Consider the following 12,489-nt stretch of genomic DNA (forward strand, 5'->3'; position numbering starts at 1 on the left):
TGAATGAGCCCAAATAATTATCCATTTTTGGGGCTCATCATCACCCCCCTACTGAAAGTGTTGCTCATCCTCTGAGCAACAAATCTATCTCCTCATCTTTGATGACCTTGGTGGCCTCCCTGTCATGCCAAGCTTCTGAAGTGATGTCCTCTTCTCTGTCATGAAACCATGCTTCTTTGTTCTTCCCACTGCCTGTGCTCCTTTTCCTAGAGAAGTTTCATCTTTGGTATGATTGTGAAAGTATATTCAATCTGATGGTGGCAATGGTGGTGAAAGGAGATGAAATTAGTGGAGGATGGAAGAAAATAGTGGTTGCATGCCTCCTCATCAAACTTCAAGCTTCAAATCCCTCTCCATACTTGATTCTGGCCAGCCCAAAGGCTTCTACAGGATGTTTCTGGTAAAAATACAGAACTTCCTGTAGAAAGTCCTGTAGCTTCCTGTAGAAGGTTGAACCATGACCAGATTGTGTCCGAACCTTGAAAAAAAATGAGTGTTCATGGAGGGGATGGATGTGCTTAGGGTGGCTAGCACAGGTGCTGCCTCCCTAGCTAAAATCTCGGCCAATTTCTCCTTCTGCTGCCCTTTCTCTAAACTTCCTGTAGAAAGTCCCAAACAACGCAAAGCCTTTGAACTCATTTGATGAAACTTCCTCAAGAGTAATTCCCTTGATGCATCATCTAATTCAACAACTGATCCATCTGCAAGTTGTTGAAAAGCACTCCTTTCAAGCAAATTTTCCATGGCGCCCTTTACTAGCAGACGATTTTGTCCCATTGGTTCCATGACAATAACACCCATGGATTTTCGATCACAATCAAACTCCAATAAAGCCCGCCTCTTTGATCTTTGTATCCACCAATCACAATTGCCCAATTTCACTGTGCCACTGTTGAGAATGGCACTTGTATCACCTGCCATTGGGTCTGGAACTCCCATTTTTTTTAACCAATAACTTCAAGGCTGCCTCAGTGGGAATACCAGTGGCATGGAACTGGTGACCTTGACAAGATATCCCTGCATCATTACAAACTGCAGCAACTTCTGCCAGAGTTTCTAAATTTTCCCCCATATTATGTGCAAGCCAATCCAATATTTTTCCATCCTCAGGATTATATGTTGTTCCTTCAACAGTAAACTCTCTAAGTGAACCAGCACTGTGCCCCATGGCTATAAACTCACTGACATACATCTGATTGGTTGTAAGAGTACCTGTCTTATCAGAGCAAATCATTGTGGTGCAACCCAAAGTCTCCACGCTCGGTGACTTACGCACAATAGCATTCTTTTGTGCGATCTTACGAGTGCCAAGAGCCAAACATGTAGTAATCACAGCAGGAAATCCCTCTGGTATAGCAGCAACTGCCAAAGCAACAACAATCTTAAAGTAGTACGTACATTTCTCAAAGGAAAACCTGATATTTTTTGGCCACCCATCTATGACTTCCCATGAAAGAAAATATTTATAGTTCATGATCCAGACAAGAATACAAATGGCACCAATCACTGTTGTCAGTCTTTCACCAAATTCATCTAACTTTCTTTTCAAAGGGGTATCATGACATTCCATTGAAGCTTCCTGAATTTGTGCCTAAATTTTACCTATTTCTGTAAACATGCTAGTGCTCACAACTATGCATGTGCAGCAGCCATTGGTAACTATAGTTCCTGCAAACACCACACATTCTTTTGACTACAACTCACAGTCACACAAGGTGGCTGGATATGTTCTTTTGACCACAGGCATGCTCTCTCTGGTCAGGAAGCTCTGCTCCATCCTAAAGGTGGATGTCTTGAGGGACACAATTCTCATGTCTGCAGGAACCTTGTCTCCCACCTTCAGTTCCACTATATCTCCTGGAACAAGTTCTCTGGAGGGAAGATCTACAACATAATGTCCATCTCTCAAGACCTTTGCATGATCAGATTGCATTTCTTTGAGTGCTTCCAAAGCCTTCTCAGAATTATTCTCCTGCCATACTCCAACAATGGCATTGAGGATGATAATCAGGAGAATGACCAGGGGCTCTACATAGGCTGTTATGCCCTCCTTAGAAGACACATTATCTCGAAAGTAAGCGAGAAGAAATGAAATGACAGCTGCCAGGAGAAGTATTTTAACAACTGTATCATCAAATTGCTCCACTGCCAGCTTCCAAAAAGGTGTACCATTTTTCTTCTGGAGCTCATTCCATCCATATATTTGACGACGTTTTTCCACTTCATGAGAATTTAAACCATTCTCTAAGCTCACATCATATTCTTCTAAGCATTCTTCAACAATTTTTTGACCAAGCAAGGAATATCTTGTCCTCCATGGACTATGAAATAGATGATCAGATTCTAAATTCAAACAAATTGCTTCACCATTAATAGATCTATAATGCGTTTGAAAAACCCCAAAATCAATACTTTCAAGAACCCTGGTAACCTTGGACACGAGCTTTAACTACTTTTCTCATTTCAAGCTTGAATTTTGACAAAAATCTCGGGTTTTCCTTCTGCAGAGCTGTTTTCTGCGTTTCCTATAGACGACTTCCTATAGAAACGCCTGTAGAGTGCCCCTGCACCTCTAAGCGAGTCCGATACGCTAGAGAATTCTGAACCAGGCCACAAAGCTCAATGGAGGTCGATGGGTTAATCATTTTGTGGAATCAGAGGATGCATACTTCAGTTGAAAATGTTGCAAGTGCAAGTTAACAGCAGTCTGTGAGTTTCAGCTGAGCGTTCATTAATTGCTGCGTGATTTGTGGTGAAGGAGTGAGGTGGCCAGGTGTACGTGGCCACATGCAGACGGCAGTGCTATAATGAGCTGCATGTCCTCTTCTTGTCAATCAGTTGCACTGGAGTTAAAGCCTCTACCACTGTCTGTTTTTTTTTATTTTCAATTTTCACGTGAGTGACTTACCCATGCATGCTGCGTGATTTTTGCCTAGATGAGTGCAATCGGATATGGCTAGCTTCCTGGCTGAATCCCCCCATCTCATTCGTTCATGCATTGCTTAGATTAGATTCATGCAATAGAGGAACAAGGTTTAGTCACGTACCTGAAGTCAGATGGTTGTTGTGAGGTGCTTTTTGCTGCTGCATGCTCATATTCTGCTACTGCATGCCTGGATCCTTTGGTTGCATGAGGGCTTGGCTGATGATTTTTAGTTGTTTTCCTTGTGCAGGTGTCCTCTGGCTGGATGCATGCTGCAGGAGTTCATTTCCACGTTCAGATCTGCACCTTCAAGTTGCTGCTGCTGAATTTTCACAAGACCAGAACTTGTTTTCGCCATTGCTCCCAAATGATAGATCGGATCAATCTGAAAATTGCTGAGCATGTTCCTATCATCATGATGCACCTCCCATAGCAAAATTTCGATCAGAAGATGCACAGGTTTCGAGAAAAATGGAAAATGGTTGAAGATTTCAGAGATCAATTTCTCGGAAACCGTGCATCAGAATCGGCTGAAACTGCTTGGGTAGGTTACTATCACCCATATGCATATCCCCATGAAACAGGTTTTGAAACGGATGCATGGATATGGCGAAAATGCAAAAATGGCTGATGGTGATGGAGGCTGATTTCTTGGAAACCGTGCACCGGAATGGCCTGAAACCGCTCGAGCATGTTGCCACCATCCCTATACAATTCCCTGTAAAACGGTTTTTCAAATGGATGCATGGTTTTCAAGTTAAGGCAAAAACAAATTCTGTTCTAGGTATTTTTGCTTTAAGGCATTTTGCAGTTTTGTTGCATGGTATGAAAAATGAATTTGGGCTGTGATGCAGGTATGGAGATGATGGAGGAGGAGTTTTAAGATTGCAGGAGGACTTTTGAACCCTTGAGGAAGCTACCATGTTCGCCAAACCGCCTTTTTGAAATCCATTTCTAGCTTCCTATAATTTCTACAGGAACTTCCTGTAGAAGCACAATGAAGAAGCACAACGAGGTGGAAAAGATGATGGAAAAGGGTGAGGAATGGGAACATGGATGCTTGCAGGCATAACCAATGGATTCCAAGCTTTAGATCCCCTTCCAAAATCGAATCTGGCTCGCTTGAAGGTTCTATAGGATGTTTCCTGTAGAAATATAGAACTTCCTCTAGAAGGCACAAAAACTCCTTTGTCTTTGTTTTGAGTGATCCTCCTGACCTGCAATGTCATTGCTGCAACCTGAAATTATTCAATGGAAATTAGATTTATTTTTATTTTTCTTTTTCTCTTTTTTTTTTTTTGAAAAACAACTAGGGCGCCTCATGGAGGTTTTCACCCTAATTGCCTGCCCTGGGCACCTCCAAGGGAGGTTTTCACCCAGAGATCTTATTCTCTTTTCTCTTTTTTCCCAACCCATTGACCGCCTCATGGAGGTTTTCAATCAATGAGCCAATCTAAGGCGCCTCCGAGGAGGTTTTCACCCTAGATTTTTATTCTCTTCTTATTTTCATTTTTTTTCTTTCTTTTTTTTCTACCCTACCCTACTTGAAAAACAAAATTGTTCTCAAGTATAAGAATACTTCCAATGGAACCATGTGCACATCGAGATTAGAGACAAGATGATGTGAAGGCTCGAAATGCATGCTTTGATAGGTATCCAGATCTCAGAGACCAAATGATCTGACCTTGAAGCGATCAAACATAGCTGAGGAAGAGAGTACTGCTGCAACTTAGTGACTGTCTGAAACCATATCTCAATATAGCTCTGATATCCTTGGTTCTTTTGCTGATCTGGATCATGTTTCATGTCACCTTCTAACATGACTTTCTCATCTTCCTCTTTTTGCTGATCTTTCTCTTGAGTACATGGAGGATTTGATGGTAACCATGAGGGAACTCTCTTGATCTCTGATTCTGAACTCTTCTCTTCATCAAGTGCAGCCCATGGTTCTTTGATCTCCTCTTTTGAATCTTCTTTTGCCTTTGGTCCTTCAATGTTGTCAATATAATCTCTGCTTTGCAACACTCTTCTTGAGCTATGGTGAAGATCGTTGAGCTCAAGAGGAGTCATTTGGACATGTTGTGCCTCAGCTTTGTAATTGGGTTGAGCTACTCCATTGTATGGTTTTGGAAATGGCGGTACAGGTAGCTGAGTGGGGGTGTATATTTGAGATGGATGTGGATGGGGTTGTGGTTGGGTAGGAATTTGGGGTTGCCTTAGTGAAGCAGGAGGCGATGGTTGCGGATGAGCAGGTGGTGGAGGAAAATAAGCGGGAGGAGTGTTGTATTGGGGCCTCCACCCCTGATGAGGTGCATTCCACTGAGGCTTTGGCTGAGCATAAGAGTGAAACGAATGAGCAGCTGGTTGGGCATAATATGGATCTGTGAAGGAACAAGGAGGAGGTGTGAACCAGGAAGGATGAGTAGGGGGACCCCAAGAAGGCATGAAAGTGGCTTGATAGGGGTCATAATAGGTCTCAGATGCCCCTTGCAGTTCCTGCTGGTAAGATCTAGGTCCATGCGGCCTCCTTTGGTTCATATAATAGAGTGATTCAGTGGCTCCTTTGGCTCTCTGATATGCAGCTTTAATTCTGGGTAAGGAAGGGCACTGATCTGTAGGATGGTATTCTTCACAGACAAAACACACTTCTATGGAGTACAATGGACATTTGTTCCTAGGATGCTTTCTAGTGCACCTAGGACAAAAAATGGCCAAAGCCCTCTTGGCTTCTTCTTGCTTCTTTTGGACCCGCAAGGTATCCAGTTGCATGGCAAGAAACTGCCTCATATCACTCTTGAAATCTTCGATTTGATTTTCAAATTCGTCTTTGGACAAGGTGCTGCTCCCAACATTTCTGCTTGTAGCCATTCACTCCAGAGGAATGGTTTCTTCTTCTTCTTCCCTTGAGGTTCTTCAAATATGTCTTGCTGTCCACCTAAGGGTTCTTTAATCACAGCCATCGAAGAAGAGAGAATGTTGGTTGTGTGAAGTAGTGGGGGTGTTGTGCAATCATTTTTCTAACTTATCTCTACTCCTACAAGGCATGAAATGAAATCTTTTTGGTTGATTTTTGCTTTTTTCTACTTCTACTTGCAAAACTGAAATAGATTGAACTGCAACTAACTATCTTGCGAAAATGAAAATGCGGAATTGAAATGAAAGCAAGAAAGGACTAATCTATTTTGCTCAAATGAAATTGCAGGAATGAAATGCTAGTCTACGCTTGCGGAATTGAAATGCTAATCTACGCTTGCATAAATGAAATTGCGGAATTGAAATCAGGGAAAATTTTAAGAACCCCCCCTAAATTTATAAATATAATAAATGGGCGAATCTCCATGGTATATAGAAAAAGTGGAAGGCAATTTTATCAATAATATAATATGTATATATAATTTTTTGGCGAATCTCTCACCAGGCATGGCGAATATTTTACTCAATTATAAAATCTTGTAAGATCTTGGCGAGTCTTTCACTAAATAATAAAACTTTGTAAAGTCCTAGTGAATCTTAGCATAGGCTACATGCTCGTTTAATTCCCCCATTTAAATAGGCTACATTCCAAGTGAATACCATGGGTCAATACCATGTTCCATTTTGGTGAATACCATGGGTCAATACCATGTGCCATTTTTATTTTTATTAATTCTAATATTAGGGTTAATAATGGTTTTTTGCATGGTATTAATAACAATCTAGTCCATGGTATTTGTCCCATAGTATTTTGGCCATAGGTTTCACCTAAATATAACCCATTTTTTCATTCTTCGTAAATATAAGGTGACTTATGGAGTAAATATAAAAAAATGTTTTATTTGTTTACCATACCTCTCGTTTATTTATATTTTTTATTAATTTACCATACCTCTTTTACAAATATGGTATTTGGCCCATAGGATTCACTTAAATAAAACCTCTTTCTTGAGCCTTCATAAATAGAATGAGGGTTATGGACTAAATATAAAAAGAGGTTTTATTTATATACCATACATTTAGTTTATTTATATTTTTATTTATTTACCATGCCTTTTGAGTAAGTATATGTTTTATTTATTTACCATACCTCCACTTTACTTATATTTTTATTTGTTTACACCCTTACATGTATATAAGGTGACTTATGGAGTAAATATAAAAAATGTTTTATTTATTTACCATACCTCTCATTTATTTATATTTTTATTAATTTACCATACCTCTTTTATAAATATGGTATTTGGCCCATAGGATTCACTTAAATAAAACCTATTCTTGAAAATGGGCGAATGGATTCACTTAAATAAAACATGTTCTTGAAAATGGGCGAATGGAAGGTTGTAAGTCCTAATTTCAAGGGCTAAATTTACCTTTTTTACCCTCTCCCTTAAAATAAGGTGGGCTATTTGAGGTGATTTCTAAAAAAGTACTATGATACAAAATATTCGCCCACTAAAAATTTAAAACCCCTTAATTTCGCCAAAGGGCGAACATTCGCCCCTAAAATTATCCTTGATTGAAATGCTAATCTATGAAAGCGCGAAATGCTAATCTACTTTTGCAGAAACGAAATTGCATAATGGAAATGAAATAAATTACTTAGTAGAAGATTGTAGTAGAAAATAGAAGAAAAGCGGCAATCACCAATACTCTGACGCTTCCCCGGCAACGGCACCAAAAAGATGGTGGGCTCCAGTATTGTAGCAATAATGCTACAACTCCTGGAACTCCATTCTTTAATTTTATCAACCCGGTAGTTCGTAACAAACTTGGAAGCGACAGTGCTGTATGCACAAGTACTAGCTCTTGCCGCAGTTGTCACTTGGTCAGCTGGCACAAGTCCACTAGGAGCTTAAGCCAACTTCTATGAGCTCTTAGAAGAAGCTTTTTAATTGATGGATGAAAGCTAACTCGAAGGAAGCTAATCTAGTTGCAAAAAGAAACTGAAAACCAAAAAGAAACGCAAACCCTAGCAAACCTTAATTCTACCAGCTAGTCCTACTGACGCAAAGGAGAGCATGCAAACTACTGAAAGAGATGCCATTACTTTTGTGAAGGTAAAATACATGTATCTAGACTACCTCTATCTGAAGAAAACATCTTTTTGTATTTTTTATTAAGTTGTTGGAATTATCATGCATGTGCTTTTAACTATTTTTGACTGTGCAGAGGTGGATCAAGGAGGCGAAATGCTTGGAAGAGGTCGGGAAGGTTCAGAGAGGGTCTAAGGAGTCCCCAACACCCTTCCAGAGAGTTTCATAGTATTTGGATATCAAGAAACCTCATTCGTGAGCTTCTACAGGAAGTCTGCAGGGGTTCTACAGGATGTTTAGGATTTCTACAGGATGTTCTGTAATTTTTCTACAGGATGTTTAGAAATGGGGTTTTGAAGCATGGATGGAGGAAAAAAGGTGGAGGAATGAGTATGGAGGTGAAATAGGGGTGTAGGGGAGTTCAAGACTTGGAGGATGGAGTTGAGGAGTGGCGTAGATGGTGAGATCTGTTCAAGGAGGGATGAAACGATGTTGCACAAGAATATGAGAATCATGGCAAAAGTAAGCAGATGAGGAAAATGTAAGGTAAGGGTTCTAAGTGAAGGGTGAAGCAGGTAGGTTGGATGGAGTATGGGCAGGTAAGGAAGGATAACAGGTACTCTGCAAGTGGTTTTTCAAACTAAACAAACAAACACTTATAAAACCGATGACCTAGTTACTTCACTCTAATCTGACCTAACAGCAAAAGGAAATGAACAGAAGTTTATTCGAAATGAAATACATGAAATAACTATGCAACTAAGCAATCATAAACTGAAGCATGCAATCAAAACTAATATCAAGTTCGACAACTAAAAATCCAACACTACTAATTGCATGGTGAAGCAAAAAGACAGTGTTTTTGTTGGCAGCAAAGTCACATTGGTCCCAGCTCATGATTCCACTGAGGGGGAGGTGAGATCCAAAGTACTTGGTAGCCTTTTTTGAATATATTCCCTGTGATTAACTAATCAAGTAAATCTGAACATGAAGAACCTTTTTAATCATCAAGAGCAACTTAAATAACAATACAACATTTAAATCTAAATAGCAGATTTTATTCTAAGAATGCAGCAAAGACACATGAAAGTAAACAAAGGAGGTATTGGGCGCTTGAGATGGGCCCAACCCCAAGAGCTATAGCCTCCTAAGAGAGATTTAGAGCTGGTGCAAAGCTGGATTCATCTTTACTGAGCAAGAAAAGAAATGTTACATTCCAAAAATTGTCCACAAGGAGAACTTGAAAATGTGCTGAAAGCAAAGCTAATCTACTGCCTAAAAATCGAAATACAAACTAGCTTACTTCTGCCTACAAAATGACTAACCATTGGCTACAAAATGACTAACCACTAGCTACAAAATGACTAACCACTAGCTAACCAAAATGAGGCCCTAAGCCTTCTTATTTATACAAATTGAGGACCCCAACAGTCCTCCTAAACTTTAGGGACTCGGCTGCCCAAGACTTGTAGTTAACAGCAGTCCTACTTGACTTGCTTGGCTGCCCTTGTGCTGATTGATTTGGTGGCCCTTGAACTCCGAGCTGATGGTGGAGAATTCGAGGTAAGGGACCATAAATGAAGGGAACACCTTCCTAAAAATACTCTCCACGAATTTGGCTGCCAAGTGCTCATTTCAACCATTGACTTTGTCTCCAAATTGACCAAAAAGGCTACACAAATCACACATTAGACTTGTTGGCATAATGACTAACCCAATTCACTCTATTAGCATAAATATAATCAAAAACATGCAATAAACTAATGAGAATGGTGGATTAAGTCGAATTAGTAGGTGAATGAGCCCAAATAATTATCCATTTTTGGGGCTCATCACCCTACTCCTAGGCCTCCCTATAGTTCATCGAAAATTCGTTGCATAGGAACTGCACCCAGTTGAACTGGACCCCCTCTACGCATTGCTCTGCCAATGCAATCACAGATGCTAGTACTTTGTCGGTGTAGAATTTCCTCATTAGCTTTTCGGCAATCATTTGGGTGGCTATGCACACCCCTTGGTATTTAATACCAGCTATTTCATATCCCCACTTTCTCTTTTCTAGTTTATACTTGGACTTCATAGCCTCTGCGAGGCCCAAGTTGCTGCTTTTTCCTGCTATGGCCGCGGGGCCATTTCCTTTGACCGGCAGTCGAGAAATTCAGTGAATTAGATCATCCGTGATGGGAATCGGCTCCTCCAGCCAGAGATACCCATCATGCACTAGGCACAATAGCTTCTTGATGACAAAAATGGTGACGGGCGCGTGGTTGTAGTGGGGTATCCATTGCAGATGGAGTAACCCAGCCTTTTCCACACCGCGCAACCATTTCTGCTTTATTAACATTTTCGCGGTCAACTGTGGGAACTTCTTGCTGTCCGCGAGGTCCCAATATTTGAACTTCATAGTCGGTACTCGTCCCAACAGCAGACCTTCAAACCTTATATCATCGGGGAGGAGGGGTCTAGAGCGCACTCTTTGTGGCCTCTAGGTCCTTCGGTACCTTGGCTTTCCTCTTCCACGAGGGATGTATGGAGGTAACTTCGTCACAGAATGCTTTTGGGAGACATCCTCCACCTCATCGTCTTGCACCTCAATTTGCACAATCAGGGCCTGCAAGTCTTCCTCCTCCTCCATTATTTCAATGGTGATGACTTTTCCCTTCTCCACCATTGATAGTTTGCCAAACCGTGGGTTTCTTTGGGATACATAGACTGGCCCCATTGTTTGCTTATCTTTTTGTGCCACGGAATGTGTGGTAATTTTGGAACTTCTGGCGCAGCTGCCACCTCTCCAGGCTCCTCATGGGCCATATGGGGCTCCGCGGTAACTTTGGCAAATCACACTCTTGTTCTAGCAGCTGTCATTGTGTCTACACTTGAGGATGGTAAGAGTACATGGTGCTCAATGCTATGTACTTGCTAAATTCTCAAACAACCAAGTGTTTACTTGGAGCTGGCCCTGGGGGTCTTATAGCATCCTTTGAATTTGAATTCGAACCTTCCCCCTACTACTAGATCATTAATGCCTTCTTGGCGGCAGATCGTCCCAAATCTCATTCTTGATTCGTGTCTTAATTGTCTACCACCCGCTCCTTTTTTCCTTAAATTAGACCTCTTATCATGAACAGTGACACCAACGGTCACCTTCTAGCCTACCCGCGTAGTAGCACAACCCATTATGCACAGCCGTGACCCTTGTGACATCCCGATCCTACACGCAACCTCTGTCTTGTGCATCTCCCATACAGGCTCTTTTTAGTCCCGCGCTCTCTTTCAACTATTTGGAGCGCTGAGACTATGCTTCCTACGGATAGTCATGTGGTCACACCACTGGTGCAAGGCTTCAATTTTCCTGCTAGCCTGGGCCATAGGAACCCCTCAATTACCCTTGCATCTGTCAGTGCGTCGTGTTCTTCTTTGTATGGTGCGCTCCTTTGCTTACTTTGTCTAGTAAGGTGTGGTCATAGCCATGTTAGTAAGGTCACAATTTCTTCTAATGCAATAGTATGGCTAGCTAGACCTTGTCCCATCATGCTTATTTTTTCATCACAGCATGCTTGCACAACTTTGGTTTCCAGTTTGCTGATTTCTTCGTCCAATGTCATGCTTTTCTTTCTCAGCCATACCCAATCTTCATCAAGTTCACGAAGTTTCAAGTGCCCTCGCCAAATGGCTTCGTGTAACTGCATAATTCCTTTACCCGGGTCCTTGTGTACTGTCCTAACTGTGGGAGCTATCATATCGGGATTCTTCTCTCCTCTTATGGTTTCGTCTCTTCTCGTCAGTGTTGGGGTAATTTCCGCGCTCTGGTTTTTGCTTATGGCCCTATAGGCCCATCGAATTGCTAGCATGCACAAGTCCCACTCAGTTCATCTCATGTGGTGAAATCTGTTCATGATTCTTCATAGATTTTTGAATGCTCCATCATGGAATACTTGTGGTGTGCATCTCCACATATGGTTCTGATTTTCTATCCTTAGTCTTAGATGTGCTTTCTCAGCACATGTCTCTACCCATCGACATAGGTGGGTGCACAAGCTGCTTTGTCTTGTCTGCCTAGCTCTCATTCAATGCTGGGGACTTCCAAACCATAAGTGCATCTGTCATCCACATTCATGCCAATTTCCAATGGTCTTCTGATGTGTACTCCACCATCATGCAGGTCTTACACACAGCACCCATTCCAGCACACCGTACCGTTGTTATTTTGGTATTGTGCTTTCAAATTTGTCCAGGAATTCATCCACCGCTATCACTGCATCATATGTTGGCAGTTCCCTTGCCTCTGTTGTCACACAGCGCAGTGATCTAATAATCATGCTGCAATTCACCGTTGTTACTTCGTGAAGCTGGTTCTGCCATCATTCTACTTCTAGGTCTGAATTCGAAGTACAGGAGTTGTCGCACTCTCGTGAGATTCTCCCATCTGTAGTCAGGTTCACCCAATCCTGGTCTTGTGCTATTATATGGTAAATACAATCCATCTCATCGTCGCGCACAAGTTCAGTGTAGAGCACTCCTTCGGCTGGATCTAGTGAAACTACTACGCGTAGGGAC

General features: G+C 41.5%; 1 pseudogene; it reads right to left on the bottom strand.

Annotated features, from left to right (window-relative positions):
* Positions 1-910: 910 nt before the first annotated feature.
* LOC149154403 (calcium-transporting ATPase, endoplasmic reticulum-type pseudogene) lies at positions 911-10,654 on the bottom strand (annotated as a pseudogene).
* Between the last annotated feature and the right edge of the window lie 1,835 nt (positions 10,655-12,489).

The sequence above is a fragment of the Pinus tabuliformis genome, chromosome 9 (assembly GCF_031772625.1).
Source record: "Pinus tabuliformis cultivar Carrire ecotype Pingquan chromosome 9, CPIR1, whole genome shotgun sequence".
Classification (NCBI taxonomy): Eukaryota; Viridiplantae; Streptophyta; class Pinopsida; order Pinales; family Pinaceae; genus Pinus; species Pinus tabuliformis.